The sequence below is a fragment of the Bos javanicus genome, chromosome 1, assembly GCF_032452875.1.
Source record: "Bos javanicus breed banteng chromosome 1, ARS-OSU_banteng_1.0, whole genome shotgun sequence".
Taxonomy (NCBI): Eukaryota; Metazoa; Chordata; class Mammalia; order Artiodactyla; family Bovidae; genus Bos; species Bos javanicus.
The window spans coordinates 45,758,952-45,782,808 of NC_083868.1; the positions used below are offsets into that span (position 1 = coordinate 45,758,952).

At 39.9% G+C, this 23,857-nt stretch overlaps 1 protein-coding gene across 50 annotated transcripts in view; it reads right to left on the reverse strand.

The window, feature by feature from the left end:
• Positions 1-23,857, reverse strand: part of ABI3BP (ABI family member 3 binding protein) — a 293,260-nt gene that overhangs the window by 261,577 nt on the left and 7,826 nt on the right. The window lies entirely within an intron of this gene.

The following is a 23,857-nucleotide window of genomic DNA, read 5'->3' on the forward strand; positions in this document are numbered from 1 at the left end:
TTTTTCTTATTGATTTATTTTATCTTTAATTAGAAAGGACTTGCAACATTTAAATCATTTTAAAAGAATTATAGTTTGTAGCAAGCTTCCATTTTATTGGTACTAGACTATCTATAGACAAAAATTTCAGCATCTTCTTGCTTCCAGTTTTAGCACATTTATCCCAACTCCTGGCTTCTGTCAGCTTCTCTACCCTCATGGATAGAGGCCTCCCTTCCTTAAAGCTCTGATTGGCTAATTGTCAACTGGAAAAGATCTGAAGAGCCAATTCCTGGTAAGGTGGAAAGACTGATAAAGAAATAAGGGATTTCTATTTTCATGGTAAATGTTTGTATCAGTGTGTGTGTGTGTGTGTGTGTGTGCACACACTCACATGTTGCCTGTTAGTCATTCAGTCATGTCCAACTCTTTGCAACACCATGAACTGTAGCCTTCTAACCTCCTCTGTCCATGGAATTCTCCAGGCAAGAATACTGGAGTAGGGTGTCATTCTCTTCTCCAGAGGATCTTCTCATCCCAGGGATCAAACCCACATCTCCTGCATTGCAGACAGACTCTTCACTATCTAAGCCACCAGGAAAGCCCGTATTCTATCACTGCTAAGTTGCTTCAGTCATGTCCGACCCTGTGTGGCCCCATAGACGGCAGCCCACCAGGCTCCCCTTCCCTGGGATTCTCCAGGCAAGAACACTGGAGTGGGTTGCCATTGCCTTCTCCAATGCATGAAAGTGAAAAGTGAAAGTAAAGTCATTCAGTCATGTCTGACCCTCAGAGACCCCATGGACTGCAGCCTTCCAGGCTCCTCTGTCCATGGGATTTTCCAGGCAAGAGTACTGGAGTGGGGTGCCATTGCCTTCTCCACTAAGGGAAACCAATTCACATTATTTAATTTCTAATAGTGAGAGTGCAGGGATAACAGATAACCTGGGGGGTGGAGACTTCTCACTGGTTATTCATAGCTTGTTTCCCATGCTCTCCTTCTCTTCCACACACAAGCCAAACCTTCTCAATATGAATATAAAGCCAAACTTCAGGTATCTAAGATAAATCATCTTTAAGGATCCATGATCCTAATTCAAGTTCTTTCTCAAGCTCTACCAATCTGTCCTGCTTCGAGGCCTAAGACAATTCAGAAACCTTATTGGTTATGGTGACAGAATATGGGCAGGTCAACAACTAAACCCTCCCATTTCTTTTAATAGCAGGGTTCATGAAAGAAATACAACTGTACAGTTTTAGCAAGTGTTTTTCAAAATGGTCAATTATTGCTAGGCCAAAGTACATCCTAGTAGACTTGCTACAGTAATGACATGAAAACATGGGGCATCTTTACTCTTTGAATGAAATTAAAATATTTGACTTGCCATCAGAAGAATGGGCTTTAGTGAGGAAAGGACTGAGTTCATGCATCATTATTTATTGAGTAACTTCTGTGCACTAGGCATTATTCTGGGTGCTCTAGGGAGTGGAATCATGGCATGTTAGTGGCGGGCCTAACAAATGAGGTCAACAGAGACCCAGACTGGTCTAGTTATTTTACCAAAATATCACAGCTAGAAATAAAAGTCTGTGTCCTCAACATGTTAAATTTATTGTTCTAAATCATCTTTACAAGTGATAAATGCTACCATTACTATAAAGGTGTCTAAAACACATAAATCCATGCATCTGTCATGTAAGGAAGGACTTTGCCCAAGGCCAAAGATGGGCAAGAAGAAGGCCACGCAGGTTTAGTTTTGTGACTAGCTTAGTTTTCTTCTTAATTTAATCCCCTAGAAGTGACATAAAAGCACTATCAACTTCACCATCCTGAGTATGCTTCTGTTCTCCAACCTTAAGTGGTCACACTGGACTTACAACTCTCATTGTTTCCATTGACACAGCTGTTATATCACAAATAGAGTACAGTGATTTAATGTGTGGACTATGAGTGTGGGCAAGAGATCTGCTGTCAAGAATCCCAGTCTCCCAAACCTAATCATCTAGAAAACCAGGTAAGACCTTTATCCATAGGCCTAACTTTTGCCAACCTCTCTCGGGTGAAGTGAAGCAAGTGAGGGCAATGTTATCTCTTAAGTTCATACTATAAAGGGCAAACTGTGGCTCATGGACCAAATCCAATCACCACCTGTTTTTGTAAAAATAGCAGAGTTGAATTTAACAAGTACTGTATGGCTCACAAAGTCTGAAGCATTTCCTATCTGGTCTTTTACTGAAAAACTTTGCTGACTCCCGCTCAAAAGTAAAATATTAATAATGAAGGAATAACAAACACTTAAGCAGATTCTTCATTATCACAAAGGTGGGCTTCAAATGAAAAGTTGAGATGGTTTGTTAAATACAGTTTCTTACTTAGTCAAACCTATGAAATTATAGTACAGATCAAGCTGTAGGAATTTTATAAACATAAAGACTCAAACTGGTCTGAGAACTGGTTGTTCTTTTTCTTTCCAGACATTAGCTGTTATTTTTACTATCAGGCTTGGTGACTTTGTATTTATGGTTACTTCCCCAGAAGACCACATGCTCTGTTTCCGTGCCTTCCTGTTGCCCCTGCCTGGCGCCATGACAAGCACAGAATCTTACATTAAGGAACTCAATGCTGTTGCATGTGCAATAAATTTTAAATCTCTAAAATTTGCAAGCTTCTCTTTTCTTTTTTTCTTTTAACAATACTGAAGGTTATTCAGGTATTGGAAAGTTACTTTAGCAGACCTAGTTTTGCTTGAATAGTAGTGTTATCTGGAGAAGGCAATGGCACCCCACTCCAGTACGCTTGCCTGGAAAATCCCATGGACGGAGAAGCCTGGTAGGCTGCAGTCCATAGGATCGCTAAGAATCAGGCACGACTGAGCGACTTCACTTTCACTTTTCACTTTCATGCATTGGAGAAGGAAATGGCAACCCACTCCAGTATTCTTGCCTGGAGAATCCCAGGGACAGAGGAGCTTAGTGGGCTGCTGTCTATGGGGTTGCACAGAGTCGGACATAACTGAAGCAACTTAGAAGCAGCAGCAGCAGCAGCAGCAGCTACAGTGTTATTATGTTAACTGGTATAACATTCCCAAACCTCAATGTTATTATCTGTAAAAACAAAAGCTTGAACTGTATACCTTCTAGGACTTTTGGTTCTAAATTCTAAAGGCAAATTCCATTAGATATCTATCAACTTCTAGGGACAGATCAAGTTTTTGTTGTATTAGAATTTTGGTAAATCAAATATTATTTGAAATGAATGCTGCCTCATATGTTGGGTCTCTCAATCTCTTGGAGCACCAATATAACAAAGGGCAATTTATCCTGAAAATATGCAGTAAACGTAACTAATCCCAATTTTGTGGTGATGTACCCATGTCTCTACGCAATTTTCCGATTTCAATCCATGCAGAAGCAGTTCAGTAAGTAGAATGATTGCAACTAGCCTGACATTTAACTTTTATTATATTAGTCTAGGAATAAAAATGTCTAAAATTGTAATCTGCAGTTAGTCAATAGTTTTCAGTTCAGCCTAGTCTTCCTAAAAATATACATTCATACACGTTAAAAAAAAAACAAAACTGCAGCTATCTAGGTTGAGAGCCTTTGGGGTTGCAAAGAGTCAGACACAACTGAGTGACTGAATTGAACTGATCTAGGCTAGTAACATGTAGCTTTTTGAAATCTACTAAGATAAATGAGACTAGGAAGAGGCTAATTATCATGTGGTTGAAGCTGGCATCAAAATAGGGCTCTGTGGTGTTGGAGGACACAGGCAAGGATGGTGGCCTTGGGGAGCTCTATAGAACAATCTGGCCAAACGTGACTCAGATTCTGGATATGATTGAAGTTACTTCCAGTCTGTGATTCTAATAGTACACTCCACAGCTTCAAATCTTAGAATCCTGTTAAGAAATATACATTTCACAGATCTTAAATATAATTTTCTGTCCTAAAGTAAACACAAATTATCCTTTGAATGTGGGTCTCTCCTGCAGACGTGGATTCGTAGATAATTCCCCTTGAGATTTGCTGAGCTTTTTCAAAACCAGAGAAGGAATGAGCTATTTATTCTCAGTTCACCCACAGGGTCACTGTTGCCTCATTTTATTCCAGTCCAGTGTTTGACACAAAGGGTGGGGTGGCACAGACACGATCTAAGTGATGCAAACTGTGAAGCAAGAAAATCACAGACCTGAGTGAGAGCCAAGCCTTCCATACACGCAGCTCAATCAGCTGCAAAGGCAATTCCCAGCATGTGCTTTCTTCCAGAGGGCACCACCCTGGATCTCAGAAACATAAAGTAGTTTAGAGGTTGTAGAACATGCTCTTCAATTTAAAGCAGAGGTAACTGAGGCCAAGGGAGGTGAGGTGACTGTTGTAGAGTTCTAGTGCTAAGTAGAGGCAATACCAGAATTGAGAGCCTCCTGTCTACCAATAAGCCCCATTCCACAGACCCCACGCTTCCCAGTGCAGAAAGAGTGAGAGCCAAGAACTAAACAGATGTGTACATCCAGCAAACATGGCCAACACTAGATCCTTGACTCTGAATTTTATCATGAACTTGAAAAAGTTTTCCATCAAGCACATATTTAATAAATGTCACACTCAGACCAGCATCTTGTTCCAAAACTGTGCATTTGAAAAGACAGGTAGAGAAACTGTAGTATCTTCAAATCTCCAGGCATAGCTTAGAACAGAAAAGCAAATTTGCGTCATCAAGAAGGTTAAAAAAATATGCCTTTTTGAAAAATAAGAATGGATTTTGCTGGAATAGAGTCAGGGTAGGGTAGGAGGAGTCCACATCTGAGGGTGTTAACTCAGTTTTGTAACTCATCTGCCAAGAGTCAGAGGAAATCCTCAATAATTCTGCAGAGGAAAGTTTGTTGTTGGGTTTTTTTAAGATTTAAAGAAAAACGCATTCTGTGATTCTTTTCTTCCTGCTCATGTAAGGTTGATCTCAAATAAAAAGCTATGATTTCTTTATAGGAAGAGGGCTTCCCAGTTGGTGCCAATGATAAAGAATCCACCTGCCACTGTAGGAGACACAAGAAATGCTGATTCAATCCCTGGGTTGGGAAGATTCCCTGGAGAAGGGCATAGCAACCCACTCCAGTATTCTAGCAAAATCCATTGTTATTTTTCAAAAAAAGAATATTTTTTAAAATCTTCTTGATGACGCAGATTTGCTTTTCTGTCTGTCCTTTACAGGAAATCACTATTAAATGATCTTTCAGTTCAGTTCCGTTCAGTCACTCAGTCATGTCCGACTCTTTGCAACCCCATGAATCGCAGCACGCCAGGCCTCCCTGTCCATCACCAACTCCCGGAGTTCACTCAAACTCATGTCCATCAAGTCGGTGATGCCATCCAGCCATTTCATCCTCTGTCATCCCCAAATGATCTTTACTTACACAATTCATATTACATAAGGAATTACAGCATTTCTTTCAGCAGAGTTTCCCTATGGATTCCCACAAACACAAATACAGATCTAACTGAATCTTGGCCATCTCCCTAAAGTCTTGGTGCAGCCATAATCCCCTTACATGTCTGGATGCCTGACAGCCTAAGTAACTGTTCAGATGTATGTGATAAAAAAGGCAAAGGGTGTTTTTCTCCATACCCATTCTCCTATGGTAGTGAACTATAGAAGGAAATTGATAAGGATATTTTAAAATGAAATCCTATTGATTTGAAGCAGAAATTAGGCATCTTATTTTATAATAATAGTGAAAAAATCAGAAACATCAATTTACCTTTGAAACATGATTTTTCTTCTGTCAAAATACTGTGTCCAGTTGGACATCTGGGAAGTTGCTCTGTGCATACTCAGTCACTCAGTCATATCCAACTCTTTATGACTCCATGGACTGTAGCGCACCAGGCTCCTCTGTCCATGGAATTCTCCAGGCAAGAATACTGGAGTGGGTTGCCGTGCCCTCCTCCAGGAATCTTCCTGACCTAGGGATTGAACCTGTGTCTCCTGCATTGCAGGCAGATTCTTTACCACAGAGCCACTGGGAAGCTCAGGATGTTGCTACAGTTCCTCCCAAAGTGAACACACTAAAAAAGATGACAAAGCACATGAGGCCCGCCTCCCAGGTATCCAATGGCTGTGTATTGTCACATTTAGGGACACATGCACCCAAACTGGGATTTGAGTCTTATTCGCTTCCCCGATAGCTCAGTTGGTAAAGAATCTGCCTGCAATGCAAGAGACCCTGGTTCAGTTCCTGGGTTGGGAAGATCCCCTGGAGAAGGGATAGGCTACCCTCTCCAGTATTCTTGGGCTTCCCTGTGGCTCAGCTGGTAAAGAATCCTCCTGCAATGCGGGAGACCTGGGTTCAATCCCTGGGTTGGGAAGATCCCCTGGAAAAGGGAAAGGTTACCCACTCCAGTATTCTGGCCTGGAGAATTCCATGGACTCTATAGTCCATGTGGTCACAAAGAGTCGGACACAGCTGAGCGACTTTCACTTTCCCCTTTCAAATATTCCTAAGAACCTAACAACTTGGAGTCCAGCAACATATGTTGAATGCACTTGTTCTTACTCACTCCAGAGAGAGACCCCACTTGACCCGGCCTCTCCTCCGTGCCATCCAGGTACTATTCTTGCCCTTCCTGTCTCCCTCTTCTCAGGGCTGAAAGCCCAAGTGCTCTTGGCTTGTTACCTCTGCCTCCTGCAGCTGTGTCCTAAGAAGGGCAGCTCTTCAGTTTGTGCTTAAAGCTTTCCTCCATGCCCACATGGTTGTTCTCCTTCCCTGTAAGCATGAGGGACGTAGAAGAAGCAAAAGTGGGCAAAGGTGGGCCACAGAGGCTGTGGCCCCATCTCAGAACCACATGTAATGGCTGGAGAGTGGCTCACCACAGGTATTCCTGTCACATGCCCCATGCCAAGAGTTTTTTCTTTAAATCGTCACTTAAACTGAGTTACTCCAAGGAATTTATCAAGCTAAGAGCTCTTGAAATTGCTTTTTTGGTTATTATAACTGCTTCAAGAAATTTTGGAAGCTGATACCATTTTCTGGATTAAATACACAAACTTCTCCCAACATGCCTTGCAAAGTCCCCTGCAAATATATATCTTACAGTCAGGAAAGACATTACTTTGTCACTTTTCCAGGACCCATTGGACATAAACAGAATAGGTAGTCACTTCTTTGGACATGATTTGAGAGACACAAGGAGAACTCTCTTGAATAAATAAATTCTCCTCTAAACCTACTTGGTTGAAATCTTTCTGTTCAAGAAAATGACCTGATTGTTTTGCATTAAGATTTTCTTTGTATAAGCATATTCAGATAAAATGCAGATGTCTCAGAGAAACAAGACATTTAGCTATTATCAGCCATTAACACTTGACAATGAATGAGACTATCAGATTATTTTCAGAGTAGGTTATGGGGCACTGACTAGGGAGATTTTGACAAGGAGTAGTTATGGGAAAATCTGGATAATTACAAGGAGAAGATAAGTATGGAGTGAGGCATTAGAAGTCTTCAGATGCTCGGCTCCAGAGAGGACAACCCTGAGAATGTGGGTGGGCCCTATGGATAAAACGTGCTTCCGCTTTCATGTTTATATCTACCACACATTCTGGATTTCCCCCCTGCCTGAATTATAAAAAAACACCTTACCTAAAATTGAATCACACTATAGAAATGAAAATAACCAGCAAGAGCTTGATAATGTTAAACAGATGTTGGTGGAAGTTGAATTCCATTCACCTACTTATCAAGGTATCTGTCTGTCTTTGTTCCAGCAAAACCACTGGTTTCTTAAAAAAAAAAAAACACAAAACCTGAATGGATCAAGAATGAGGTCATTAAAATAGATTTTTTTTTAATGAAAATTAAAGCAGAAAGGAGGTGTGAGGGTTCTTGCCAGTCAAATGAGTTTGCACTTTGTCAGTGAAAGAATCAAAGAAATGTGGGCTGAGAAGGGTGTGCCTTCCAAAAAGGGGGCAGAAAAAAAGGTAACCAGCAATGAAATTTCATCCTTCCCAGAAGCACTAGATTCCCATGAGATCATATCTGCAACCTGATTAGCTCAAGGCATTGATGTATCAGAGTTTCCTTGATTTAATAAAGCTAACATTGCCATTAAAACATCTGTATTATATTTTAGAAAATGAAACTTATACCATAGAAATTAAAGTAAGCAAAATTAAATTTTTATGTGAAAAAATCTGTCTATACTGAAAGGAGTCTACAAATAAACTGATGATTGCAAATGTTTATAAAGCACCTTTGAGTTGTGATAACTACTCTCTGGGCCAAGAATAGAAGTGATGAATGACCACTTCATTTATAAAGGAGCCTACAAGACAGCTGCAAGTGTTCATAAAAGAAGTCAGGTTCCAACAAGCCCTCACCCACCTTAAAGAAGTCGAACAATGGAGCTATTGTTTTTGCCAGTAAAGACTCTTCAACAAGATGTTATCTTCAAAGAGTAACACGTATTTTTTTAAGGTAAATAAACAGTTCCATTTAGCTGTCTGGATTCCCTAATCTACTTATAGTGTTTGAGTGAGATATTTAAGTATAGAGATTTCTTTTTTTTTCTAATAAATGTTAGATTTCTTAGCCCCTGGCTAGAGAAAACACCCATGCTAAGCAATAATAAAAGCATTGACATGTCCATTCCCATAAACAACACACATGATCCATGTAGCAAATGCAGTCAATCAATCCTCATTATAGCAGAATTTGTATTTGTAAATTAGCCTACTCTCTAAGATTCATTTGTAATTCCAAAATCAATATTCACAGCACTTTCACAGTCATTTACGGACGTGCACAAAGTGGCAAAAAATGTGAGTCCTCCAATGTACATTTCCCCAGCGGAGGTCAAATAGGGTAACAACCCACTTCCTTATTTCAGCTCTTAGACTATAAACAAGTGGACTGTGCACAGTCTATTTAATGCTACACTTTTCCCATTTTTGTGCTTTTTTGGAGGTGATTTCACTGTTAAAATGGCCCCCGAGTATAGCGCTGAAGCGCTGTTTATGGTACAAGCACAAGAAGGCTGTGTTGTACCTTATGAAAAAAACATATGTGTGTTAGATGAGCTCTGTTCAGGAGGCATAAACTATGGTGCTGTTGGCTGTAGATTATGTGTTAAATAAATCAACAGCATAGATTAAATATGGTGTCTTTAAACAGAAGCATAGAAAAAGCAAAGTTATGTAGTGATTGATTAACAAAATGTGACCAGAGGCTTGCAAGAAACTAACCCTGTGTTTCTCCTAGAAACAATGGTTTGGTTGGTGTTTGTTAATTTGGTATTTGCAGCAACTTTATAGAATGTAACTACTACAAGTGATGAAAATTGACCGAAATATGCTCTGTGTTTTTAGGTGAGACCCAAAGGGACTAATTTACCTCAGTGTCACCCATCCTACTGGAAAGAGAGTAAAGACTAAAACTGAGGTGTTTTGCTTTCAAGCCCAGTGACTGTCCGCCTTATGCCTCCTATCTCCAACTATACCTTGCTTATGAATAAAGAAAACGGATCTCATTTCTTCATTACACGAGATGCATAGATTTACTTAGCGTTTTCCTATTGAGAGGACTGTCATTCAAAGTGTCTTTTTAAAAAAAAATAGGCATATGTATATGTATAACTGAATCACTTTGCTATATACCTGAAAGTAACACAACATTGCAAATCAACTAAACTCCATCATAAAATAAATGTTTTTAAAAAACTAAAGCAAACAAAAAAACCCCCCAAGGTGTGTCTTTTCAAGTGTGAAATCAGGCTTACACTGAGACTTAAAGCTGAAAGAACAAAAAAGAAAAAGAAACCCTATGTGACAATTCAATTTAGATTGTATAATTTTAATGGTTGGGCTATGATGACTCTTGAATATAAGATATAGGAAAGGAGAGAGATAAGATTTATTGAATGTGTACCAGACAAATGTAGCCTAGTTCCAAATTTTATCTTATAAGAAATTACTCTGAATTTCTGTAAACTAGTTTACCTTTTAGTAAAGATAGTGGTTTCTAAGAAAATTGATCTCATATTTTTTTTAAGAACAATATCTATCAAGTATGGGTCAATCTCCAAGGTGTAAAGGTATGGATTCAAAACTTATCTGTCCCATTCCTACTGTACAGCTAAAATTAAAAACAAAACCTGATAATATCATGTAACAGCAAGTATGTGGAGTAACTGAAAACTTCATACTTTTTGATAAACAGTACTATAGCCACTTTAAAAACAGTTTGGCATTTTTAAGGTGAAATATATACTTAATATTTGACAAAGCAATCCCACTCAAAAGGAATGAAAATGTATGTTCACGCAAAGCCCTGTAAATATGGCAGTTTTATTCATAACTGTTCCAAACTAAAAACAACCCAAATGTCCATCAACTGGTAAGTGTCAACAAATTGTGGTCCAGCCATATAATAGAATACTCTTCTACTAATAAAAAGAATAAACTACTAATACCAGCAGCAACATGGATATATCATAAAGCATTATGAAAAATGCAAGACCAAAAAAGGCCACATAATATATGCTTCTGTTATAGGACAGTGTGGAAAGGGCAAAACTATAGGGATCAGATCAGTGTTACCAGGAACTGGGGGTTAGGGGAAGGAAGCGACTACAAAGGAACACAGAATTTTCTGGGGTGATGGAAATATTTTATATCTTTATTAAAACTGACAAAATATTTCTAGTATTGGGTGGAACAATGGGGTAGACAAACAGGAGACAGAAATGACGTCTTTCTGTGGTGTGTTTAAGGGCTTCCTGGGTGGCTCAGTGATAAAGAATACACCTGCCAATGCTGGAGACGCAGGTTCGCTCCCTGGGTTGGGAATAGCCCCTGGAGTTGGGAATTTCCCTGGAGTAGGAAATGGCTACCCACTCAAGTATTCTTGCCTGGGAAACCCCAAGGACAGAGGGGTCTGGCAGGTTACAGTCCATGGGGTCACAAAGAGTCAGACATGACTTAGCAACTAAACAACAACAACAAAATTGTGTTTAAAATTTAGAAAGGTAAAAAAAGTCATTTACTGCTTTTCTCTAAATTAAGCTATAACTATAGGAAACTACCACATGCAACACAATGTTGAAATCAGTAACATTTAACTTTAGGGTGCAGAGAGGAATAACAGGTATCCCAAGAGAGGGGTACTCTGGAACGTCAACCCTGTCCTAAATGTGCTTTGAGACCCAATCTCTGTAAGACATGACACGCATTTTGTTTGCAGTCTGGACAAAAAATTTCCCGTTTGATAAGTTAGTCATTTTTAATGTATTGATCTAAAGATTATTTAATAACCAGGCATATTAATAACAGTATAGGAAGTTTCCTAAAGAATACTCGTGCCATTACATTGCCTAAGGAAAAAGAGAAATAAGAACATTTAGAAAGTCAAAAATGTTTACATTTGAATGTAGATAAAGGCCTTTCATCATTGGAAGTTACTTCCTTATTTTATTAAACTGAAATAAAACAAACCTTTTGCAAACAAGATAAAATTGAACCTAGAATCAATACATTCCCACTTGTAATGAATAAGTCTGAGAAGCAAACTTACTTAAGGAGGGAGCCCACAGCTTCCTTGGAGGAGACGGCTGGTGAAGACGAAGGGGTCCCACACTTCACAGACAAATTGGGACAAGGATTCTGAAGTGGTTGATAGCAAGGCACAGTCATGATTTTTTTAGTAGATGCTGCCTGTTTGGATGACGATTTCAGATCTAATTCAGTTTTTTGCCTTCTCTTGATTTTTTTTTTTTTTTTTGTCCATAGGATCCTCTACAAATAGAACTTGATTCAAAAGTCTGAATATTTTTCTTGCTTAATTAGATGTGTTAATCAAGAGTGGATAAAGGAGTGGTAGGAAATGAGCTGTTTTTACTGCTAAAACAGCCTTTCCTTGGCAGCTATGATGAGTGCTTTGGGAAGGTCAAGTCCATAGTGCCTTGAATCTGCATGAAAGCGGGAGATCACATGGGGCCTTGTGATTCCCTGAATGATGATACATATTAGAAGAAGACTCTGGATCTAGAAAGGAGTTTGGTCTGGGACGAGGGGATGAGCCTGTCCCCTGTGACCTGTATCATCCAAGTAACCCAAGTAACCCAGATATTAACTGGCCAAGGAATTAGTCAACTGGATGGAAACTGCCTATGCAATTTTGTGTTTTTGTTGAATGCTTTGCTAGTAAGGTCTTAGTAACTGGCAATAAGTGCCAGTGATTTTTCTTTGTAATCGTTTTATAAACAATGGTATTTTTCAAGGGAGCAAATGCATTCACCTTAAAGTCCTAACAGCAGCCATTAACAAAGTACTGCTGCTGCCGCTAAGTCACTTCAGTCCTGTCCGACTCTGTGCGACCCCACAGATGGCAGCCCACCAGACTCCCCTGTCCCTGGGATTCTCCAGGCAAGAACACTAGAGTGGGTTGCCATTTCCTTCTCCAGTGCATGAAAGTGGAAAGTGAAAGTGAAGTCGCTCAGTCGTGTCCGACTCTTGGTGGCCCCATGGACTGCAGCCTACCAGGCTCCTCTGTCCATGGGATTTTCCAGGCAAGAGTACTGGAGTGGGGTGGCATTGCCTTCTCCATTAATGAAGTACACTGTAGGCAAAATATAGCTAGAACATCTTGAATATTCTGGGATTGTCCTAGTTCGTGACTATACCATCTGTTTCTTCAAAATATCTTTATATTTACCATGCATTCTGGTTTGGGGTTAGAAAAATTTGCTTGCCCTCCACAGATAGCCCATGTAAAGAAATTCCCCAGATGAAGTATTTTTTAAAAAATTAAAATTTCTGGAAATGCCATAAAAAAATTTCAAATAGCAGAGAAGAGCCTGTTCAAAGTCTAATTCTTCCAAGCAAAATGAATCCCCTTTTTCTCTATGCCCAAATGCAGCTGTATTCATTCCTCTGTTACAGCCTTTATTACATTGTATTATCCTGTTTAGTTCATCTGTTTCTTTTGCTAAAATATAAATTCAACAACTATAACCATTTTTCTCTTTATATCTTTATTCCACCTATTATACATTAGGTGTTTATAAAATTTTTTTTTTTTTTCTGTATGACTTAAGAAGTTTCACAAAGGCCTAATCTGAAGATATAATTACATCAAGAATGCTACAGCATAAACTTCAGCATGAAATCAAAGGTAAGGAAATGAGAGCCTGGCCTGATCCAGGTTTGTCCCAGGAGGCCCATTTGCTCCTGGGGGAATTTAGGGATATATTGGGTTGGCCAAAAAGTTCATTTGGGTTTTTCCATACTTGTAGGCCAGCAAGGATTCCATGTGTGAGGAGATTCTATAAGGGGCAAATACAGAAGGTAAATGTCATCTTGGATCTTATACTTCTATGTTTAAATTTTTTTGGTACCATATCAAACCAGTCAATCCTAAAGGAAATCAACCCTGAATATTCATTGGAAAGACTGATGCTGAAGCTGAAGCTCCAATACTTTGGTCACCTGATGCGACGAGCTGACTCATTGGAAATGACCCTGATGCTGGGAAAGATTGAGGGCAAGAGGAAAAGGAAATGATAGAGGATGAGATGGTTGGATGGCATCACTGACTCAATGGACATGAGTTTGAGCAAGCTCTGGGAGATGGTAAAGGACAGGGAAGCCTGGTATGCTGCAGTTCATGGGGTGGCAAAGAGTCAGACATGACCTAGCGACTAAACAACATATCAAAATCAATTACATGAAATAAATTGTATGTTAACATCTTTAGTTATGAAATTTGAGATTTTTCATGGACCATCTCAAAGACCTTTTTGCATGTTTTATCAATACAGTGGTGATCCTTCCAGCCGCTCACTTGATGCACCCTAAATCTAACTCAGTGAAAGGCATCTGTCTAGACAGATGGTTCTGAACTTTCATTGGCTCTTAGACTTTTTTTGGAATCTCAATATTTAAAAACTAATACCTCTCCTCCCAAAATGTCTGAATCCACAAGTGTGCTACTGTATGTACAACTTGAAGACTTTTAAGGACTCCTGGAGCTAAGAAAAAGAACTCTTAACTTGCAAGCTATGTACACAATGTTTTCAGCTGGCTGCCAAATATAAATGTCACAGCTCATGTTCAACAAAAGGCTGATGCCCAATACTGACTAAAAGGCTGGCAAGTTAACAGTTTACGTAAGTCAGAATAACAGAGCACTTTTACGTGGAGTATCAAATTCACCTTTAGTTTCACAATTGTCTTTTTCTTAACTGACCTGGTGAAATAAACTGTTCATACTTTATAGTGGGCTTTTTGAGTTTGGGTTACACTTAACAGACGCTTCAGGCTAATATTAGGCATTAACTTTAACATACATTTACACAAACAGAATGACTCTCACTAATATCTCATAATGTCACCCAAACTTTCCAGTCCCAGATTTAAACATTACTCGCCACTAAACAAGCTTAATTAATGGTGAATGCTGCTCATGCTCCAGCTTGCTATGCAAAGAATGGTTTCTAAGTATAAAGGCAAACAGAATTTCATCACAATAACTACAGCTCTCACTGTCTCAAGCTAAACATTTTGTGCAGTCATGCATCATACGGGAATAGCTGGGTTAGGTAGTTATAACACAGAATCTCTTATGAAGTTAGGTAATTATAACTCAGAATTTCTTATATGCTGAACAAATAAAAAGCACAGGTTTTTCAAATTTATAGAATTATAGGAAGGTAGCCAATTTCCTCTTAACCACTTTCTTTGAATTAGTGCCCCAGTGCTTGGTACTAAATATATAAACCAATCAGTATTATTTCTCCCTACACAGTTAATCTCATTGGAATCATCAGTGATAGTATTTAACATACAGATTATCAGATTACTAAATTGGAATTTGGGATGACTATAGTGAGGGTGGAGGGAACAAGGGGTGGGGATGGGGAGGTAGAACTCTGCATACTTAACAGATTCACTGAGTCAGTGGTTTGCAAAATGTGGCCCCAGGAACAATAGCACCAAAATCACTTGGGAGCTTGTGGAAGTGTAAGTTCTCTGGACCACCCGACCTCTGGTCTAGAATTAGAAACTCAGGATGGGCCCAGCAGGCTGAGCTTTAGCAAGATGACTCTGATGCTTGCTCAAACTTAAGGACCACTGTACTGTGATTCCTAGCTCCTTGATATAGTTGGAGAATGATCATCTCCAGGTTTGTCTAACAGCTGTAACTCAATAAAACAAAATTTAGAGGCTTCTTTTCCAATTCCCTTCTAATCATTTTCCACAACCAGGCCTTGTGGATGGATGTAGGATGCAAGTACCATAAGGAAGAAGGATAGGTGGGAGAGAGACTTTAGATAAAAGCAGATAAATGGTGGTACCTGTTTCTCCCTTCTTTAAAGAAACAAACATCCTCACAAAATAAGAAAGTCCCAGACTCCCCTGTTGGTCCAGAGATTAAGACTCCATCTGCCGATGCAGGGGACACAGACTTAATCCCTGGTCTGGGAGTATCCCACCTGCCGTGGAGCAACTAAGCCTGTGCTCTAGAGCTGTTGCTTTAGAACCGGGAAGCCACAGCTACTGAGCCTGAGCACCTAGAGCCTGTGCTCTGCAACGAGAAGCCGCCACAGTGAGAAGCCTGTGCACCACAACCAGAGAAAGCCCAAGTGCAGCAGTGAAGACCCAGCACAGACAGAAATAATAAAATAATACATTTTTCACTAAAAAATAATAACAAAGTCCCTAGAAAGAGACGTCCCTAAAAGGATCTTGACTCCACTAAATGCTTATCCCTGAATTCCACTGAAATTGTTTGATAACATAACTTACAGGAAGTTTACTTAGTGTTAATATCTGTGGTTCCTTTGTGGCCTGTGAACCTCTGGCCATGAAAAGGAATGTTTGAAATGGATGTTTCTGGGATACCACAAAAACCTTACAGATGACATGTGAACCATGGGTTATGATGACTCTGGAAAACACTACAGTAAATACTTGTCTTAATTCTCTCACACAAGTGAAAACAGATGCTTGGATTGAATGGATGATTGAGAGCAAGTGTTATATAATGCAATTCACCTGACAAATTTAGGGTCTCCTAAAACTAAATGGTCTTCCTTGTAAACAGCTAAGAAAGGCACCTGAAAGTATTTGAGAAAGCACTGACACATTGGTGAAAAATTTTGAAAGTGGGATTTCTTGCCAAGAGTATGTGGAGAAAGAATTTTGACTAGAATATGAAATATTGTTACTTTTTTAGGAGACTCAAGGATATTTTTATTAGTTATTCTGGTGATTCCGTTGTAAAATCAGTATTTTAAATTCGAGTTACTGTTCCCCAAACAGGATAGGAAAAACAGTGAAATGCTATCTATGAAGAGTTTTGCAACAAGAACAAGGTTGTTCTGTATAAGAGCAAAACCATAAACCACACATACCAATATGTCAATCAATAAGAAAATCAATGGTGAATCACACCAAATTTAGTCCATTCTAGGACTTTCATCTTATTTCATATTTATTTTTGATTTGTATTACAAGGAGAACAGGCACACAGTGTAGTATGGCACATACCTGTGTAAGCACCAACACCTAAGTTCATATTGTGGATCATTATTACTGTGGATCATGGCCAAAAATGTCTAAAAGCCAAGAGAATATATAGTTTCTATGGCAGAGATAGTGGAAGGTGTTCTAAGCACAAGGATGGAAACATTGAAGAAGACATGAAAGCAGAAAATGGGAGGGCTGAAAAGAGTGAGATGAAAATTTGGAAGTCATCTGTTAAGTACAGCAAAGAAAATAGAGAGAAATAGAGATCAAAGAGGGAGACTGGTTTGTGGAAATGATATGAAATGCCACAACTGTAGTCCAGTTGTCAATTAGAGGATCCTATTTCATGGGAACAGTTGACACAGAAACTCAGTTTCATGGCAATACTGGCTACCAGTCAAATGAAGAGAAACATGGCATTTGAACTGCAGATCCAACTCAACCCCCTAGAAAAGGCAAAGTTCTCTGCAAAGTTCTTGAATATATCAGATACCAACAGCTATCCTGGAACAAAAATAAGGAACAAATAAAAAAAGTTACCTTACAAAATAACACTATGATATCTGGCTTTTATCAAGCATATGTTATTGCCACACGTAAAGGGACATACTAACTTATACCATAATCAAAACCATTTAAGGGCTTCCCTGGTGGCTCAGTGGTAAAGAATCTGCCTGCCAGTGCAGGAGACAGGAGTTTGATCCCTGGGGTGGGACTATCTCACATGCTGCAGAGCAACTAAGCCCATGTGCCACAACTATTGAGATTGTGTTCTAGAGCCCAAGAGCCACAACTACTGAAGCCTGCACTCCCTAAAGTCCATGCTCAGCAATAAGATAAGCCAACACAATGAGACCCTGGTCATTGCAACTGACCAGGTTCAGTCATTGCAATTGAACCCAGAATCAATCCCTGGGTCAGGAAGATCCCCTGCAGAAGGGCATGGCAATCCACTGCAGTGTTCTTGCCTGGAGAAACCCATGAACAGAGGATCCTGGCGGGCTACAGTCTGTGGGGTCACAAAGAGTTGAATATGATTGAAGTGTCTTAGCACACACACACACGTGGTATTAAGACATGATATGGTTTGTCCAATCTGATATGCATCAGTTCAGTTCAGTTTAGTCGCTCAGTCGTGTCCAACTCTTTGTGACCCCATGAATCGCAGCACGCCAGGCCTCCCTGTCCATCACCATCTCCCAGAGTTCACTCAAACTCAGGTCCATCAAGTCAGTGACCCCATCCAGCCATCTCATCCTCTGTTGTCCCCTTCTCCTCCTGCCTCCAATCCCTCCCAGTATCAGAGTCTTTTCCAATGAGTCAACTCTTCGCATGAGGTGACCAAAGTATGGGAGTTTCAGCTCTAGCATTATGCCTTCCAAAGAACACCCAGGACTGATCTCCTTTAGAATGGACTGGTTGGATCTCCTTGCAGTCCAAGGGACTCTCAAGAGTCTTCTCCAACACCACAGTTCAAAAGCATCAATTCTTCTGCACTCAGCTTTCTTCACAGTCCAAATCTCACATCCATACATGACCACTGGAAAAACCATAGCCTTGACTAGATGGACCTTTGTTGGCAAAGTATTGTCTCTGCTTTTGAATATGCTGTCTAGGTTGGTCATAAATTTCCTTCCAAGGAATAAGTGTCTTTTAATTTCATGACTGCAGTCACCATCTGCACTGATTTTGGAGCCCCAAAAAATAAAGTCTGACACTGTTTCCCCATCTATTTGCCATGAAATGATGGGACCAGATTCCATGATCTTCATTTTCTGAATGTTGAGCTTTAAGCCAACTTTTTCACTCTCCTCTTTCACTTTCATCAAGAGGCTTTTTAGTTCCTCTTCACTTTCTGCCATAACCACAGAAAACTAGTCAATCTAATCACACTAGGACCACAGTTTTGTCTAACTCAATGAAACTAAGCCATGCCCTGTGGGGCCACCCAAGACGGGCAGGTCATGGTGGAGAGGTCTGACAGAATGTGGTCCACTGGAGAAGGGAATGGAAACCACTTCAGTATTCTTGCCTTGAGAACTGATATGCAAAGAGGTTATCAAATTAATGTAAATTTGTGCTTTTTGCAAATTTGCTGATGCCAAGATAAATGAGCAGGAAACCATGATATTTGTAGTCAAGTGGAACATTCAGTATGACACAGAAACATCCATTCCTTCCTTGAAAAAAAATACAAAGTGTGCACTGTCTTCCAAAGGGATGATTCCTGCTGAATTCCAATAGAAGAGTCAGCTGTGAGGTAAGGACTAGGGCCAAAGCGGCCAGTGGCGGAAGGTGGGGGTGGAAGCCCAGAGAATGTTCTGAGGATTCTTCTGGTGTTGAGAGAAGGAGGAAAGAGGAAAGGAGGAAATTCCAAAGGGAACAGAAGGAGAAGGAGGCTGAATGGAAAGGAAGATTAGGAACAAAAGGAGGGAGGGGAGGAAAAAAAAGAGAGTCTCTTGAGAGGACTGATCAGTCACCACATCAGACCAACCCATACCTAAGAATCAGCCAGACAGACCAGGTGTTCACAGGAAAGTCAAATTACACAGAACCACATCCCAAACATACATGGAGGAAAAATGACCAGAGACCATGATCCATACTCCCAAATCTTTCACAATAAAAGGTAAATTTCTTTTCTTTTTTTTTTAAAAGGTAAATTTCTGAGCGAAAGTTTCTACCCTGCTGTGGGAGAGCTGAACAAGAGAACAGCAGCTGCTGATGGCAAGAATTGTATTTTAAAAATCCACAGTGCCATGACTCTGGTCTTCAGGCCCTGGTCACTGTGAGGCTGATACCTGACAGGCCAACACACGAGACTCTGACCTCCAGCAACAAAGCCTTCTTTCAGCTCAGCCTACTTTCAGGAAATGTCCAGGAGAAAAGAGCATCTAGATCTTTCTCTGGCTGCCAGGGCAGGTGAAGAGTTTCCAAAATTGTGGCTGGTCATCCACATTCCCTCTTAAGAAAATTACTACCAAAAATCTAAAAAATGATACTGATGAACCTATTTGCAGGGCAGGAATAGCGGTGCAGATGTAGAGAACAGACTGTGGACTCAAGGGGAGGGGGAGAAGGTGGGACGAATTGAGAAAGTAGCATTGATATATACACACTACCCTGTGTAAAATAGCTAGCTAGCAGGAAGCTAGTGTACAGCACAGGGAACTCAGCTCAGGGCTCTGTGACAACTGAGAGGAGTGGGGTAGGGGTGGCGGGAGGGGGCTCAAGAGGGAGGGGATATATGTATTCATTGGGCTGATTCACGATGTTGTACAGCAAAAACTAACACAATACTGTAGAGTGATTATATTCCAATAAAAAATAAATATTCCAAAAAATCCATTAAAGTCACCCTAGTATTAGTTAGTAGTGGAAACTAAAAAGAGAACTGTTATTTTTATTATTCCTTTTTTTCAGGGAAGCAGCTCTGATGTTCAGAGAGGTCAAGTCACTCACCAGGCCCACAGTGACTCCTGGATTTTGATAGACCCTATCACTATTTCCCAATATTAATCCTCCCAGTTCATAATGAAACTACAGTTTAGGGTAAACCTCAAAGGCAGAACATGGCCAGCATTGCTTTCCTCCTAATTCTAGTAAGAGAATGAGTAATTAGAAAATCACACTGCGATAGCAGAATTGTTGAGTATTTGAAGAGGACAAGCCACGAGAGGAAGGGAGGGGCCGTTCTTCAGATCATCTGATACCTGATCCCAAACTTACTGGCTCGAGATGCTTTAACTCCATCTGGGAAAGTGAAAGAAGGAAACTCTGCCCTGAATCCCTTGCCGGCATATCTGTAACAGGCCTGGATTCCAGAGCTCTCTGCCAGCACGACTTTGGCAGGCACCCCAATCCCCTCCTTCAATGACAGAATCTGCCGCTCTCAGAGAAGAAAGGCCTGTTAGGGCTTGCACACCCACACACGTGTACCCAGCAGACTCTCAGCAGGACCCTTGGAAAACCAGAACGTTTTATTATCCGCTAACAGATGGGAAAAAAAAAAATCAAAGGATGTCATTTAAGGAGGAAGGGAATCTGAAATTCCACTTTGGCATCTTGTCGGAAGCGATGTAACCCCTTCTTCGTGCTAGCAGGGGTTCATTCTCCACTCAGAGAGATCTTTCATTTTATTAGAGACACGGAGTAACATACTTGTGTTTCAGATTATAAGTCATCCTATGTGCTCATAAATTATCCTTAACATAAAGCAGGAAGAAGATGAGCTGGAATGTATATGAAAAGTAGAAGTTTTAGTGGCTCAATCATGTCTGACACCATGGACCGCAGCCGTCCAGGCTCCTACTAAAGTGGGTAACTATTTCCTTCTCCAGAGGATCGTCCCATCCCAGAGATCAAACCTGGGTCTCCTGCATTTCAGGTAGATTCTTTACTGTCTGAGCCACCAGGGAAGCCCATGGTTACATGCAAAATTCAAGGAACAATATCCAAAGGCAATTCACATACTCTGTTTACTGAATGTTGTCTTAACTCATATTTTGCATTGACTGGAATCATAGGGTACTTTGTTATCCTTAATATATTATATGAATTCATTTTTTCTTCTTTATGTGCATATATATCACTTAAAACAAGTACATGGCAACACAGTGGGATAGCTTAACTTCTGCAAGTTTGGCTGTTATGTAAGGATAAAGAATTAAGACACTAACAGGTTCATATAAAAGGAAATTACCTTTGTGTGGCCAACTTGTATTTCAATTAGAACTAATTTCAAACTCCTGAAGGCAGGAAATGTCTAAATCATTCTTATAATCCTAATATGATAATAGTTTTGTTTCCTTTTTAAAATGTTATGTCTTTTTAATGTCATTTTTTAAATAAAAATATTCACTTACATATTTAAATATGCTCCTCCCCCTCTTCCTACTGGTAACCACTACTCTGTTCTCTGTTTATAAGTCTGCTTTTTTTGTGGGATATTCACTAGTTTGTTGTATTTTTTAGATTCTACACATAAGTGATATTATCTAGCATTTGTCTTTGCCTGACTTATTTCACTTAGTATAATGTCCTCTAAGTTGGCCCGTGTTGCTGCAGATGGCAAAATTTCATCCTTTTAATGGTTGAGTAGTATTCCACTGTGCGTATATGCCAATAATCCTAATGTGATGATCTTTTTAAAGTTAACTGAATGACAGAATAAACAAATGTAAGTCCACTCCTGAAAAATGTAATCAACCATAGCTTCTCAGATCTAGCCCCTGAGATTTTGTAAAAGTAGACATTTAAACTTATGATCTAACACCAAAAACAAATGTTAACCTTAATTTTAAACATTTTCTTATTTGGCCTGAAAAGGAAGTTTTAAAACTTTTCCAAATAATGCTTCAAAATCCAGGAACAAAGTAGCACAAGATAAAAATTGCTTTTAAGTTGGAGTTACAACTTAAATAACAAAATAATTCACTTTCAACTTTTAAATTTTATCTTGCACTCATCCAGAAAGATTTATCACTCACACATACAGATTTTCAAAACCTGTAGACAGTGGTCCTCGACTCTGGCTACATTGAAATCACCTGAAGAATTTTTTTTCTCTCTCTCCCACCCCATGACAATTAAATCGTAATTGAGGAGGGGAGCAGAATAATACTGATATTTTTGAAAACCTTCAGTTATTCTAATATACAAGTTTACAACTGCTGAGGATAGATGCTATCATAGTTAAACTAATAGCTAAATATATTTTAAAAGAAAATACTGAGTTTCTATATCATAGGTGAAGCTTAAATTAGACCTCATTTTTCCCTTTAGTTAACTCTAATCTGACCAAAAGATGCTTGGAGTGGGTGATTTGGTCTGATTTTCTAGAGTATGGGATTTAGATGTACAGTCCTTGATTGGAGAACAATAAGAAACTTCTGTGAAGGCATTATATCTCCCACCTCCTTTTCAGAATTCTTCAAGGAGGGGCATTAGCTGATTTCATAGCTTATTATATGGAGGAGGTCTAAAAATCTCAGGCTAGCTTTAAGGCTCCCAAATGTCTACCCAAATCACTGAGAATGTAAGTCAGGCTTTTGTTAGACCAGGGAAACTACAATCCAGCATCAGAATCTCACTGTGGAAGGTTCTTGGTGGGGAACATAAGCTAAAATTAGGAGCAGTGGAGTTAAGTCCTGACTCAGTCTTGCTCTCCACAGAACTTTTACAAATTAGCCTGAGACCTTGAAGTTTACCTGTCTTATCATGTATCTCCCAGGACTTTGGGACCATCTCAACACAAGAAGAGACTGTGAAGTATGGAAAATACTCAACAGAGTAAGTAAGTAAGTGTTAGTTGCTCAGTCGTGCCCAACTCTTTGCGACCCCATGGACTGCAGCCCACCAGGCTCCTCTGTCCATGAGATTTTCCAGGCAAAAATCCTGGAGTGGGTTGCCTTTTCCTCCTCCAGGGGATCTTCCCAACTCAGGGATCAAACCCGGGTCTTCTGCACTGCAGGCAGATTCTTTACTGACTGAGCTACAAGGGAAGCCCTACTCGACAGGGTATTCTAGTATTAACATTCTACATAGTCTGGGTGCCTGGAGGAGGCAATGGCACCCCACTCAAGTACTCTTGCCTGGAAAATCCCATGGACAGAGGAGCCCGGTAGGCTTCAGTCCATGGGGTCGCGAAGAGTCAATCACAACTGAGTGACTTCACTTTCACTTTTCACTCTCATGCACTGGAGAAGGAAATGACAACCCACTCCAGTGTTCTTGCCTGGAGAATCCCAGGGACGGCAGAGCCTGGTGGGCTGCCATCTATGGGGCTGCACAGAGTCGGACACGACTGAAGTGACTTAGCAGCAGTCTGGGTGCCATGCTAAGAATATATTTTGTGCATAACCTACATTTTTTGTGTTTTGTTTCCTAGCACACATGGAAGAATTGTTTTATTCATACCAAAAAGGATCTGAAAGAAGCTCTTTTAGTTTATCCAGTTGTCTCCATCTCATCCGCTGCCAGAGTATACTTTCATCCTCCAAACAAAAGTTTCATTCGACCTTATAACAACTCCTCCATTTACTAGAAAAGCCACTCGGTGGTGTTTCAGAAGTACATTTTATGAAGGCTGTATCAACGTCGTAAGTATTAATTGCTGAATATCTGTACATTTTGTCAAAGAAAATTTTCATTTTGTCTTATGTTTTCTCTTTTTAAGGGATGATGGCATCTGAGTCTTATAAGGAAAGCAAAGCTTCTATCTGGGGGACATTTACTTTGCATACTGCTCTTCATGGGACTGGCCACACTTGAGGAATCTAGGCACTGACTGGTCTCTTGTATATAGAAAACATGGTCTACATTGGGTGCTGAATAGTTACCTTGAGTCTTTGACTAGTA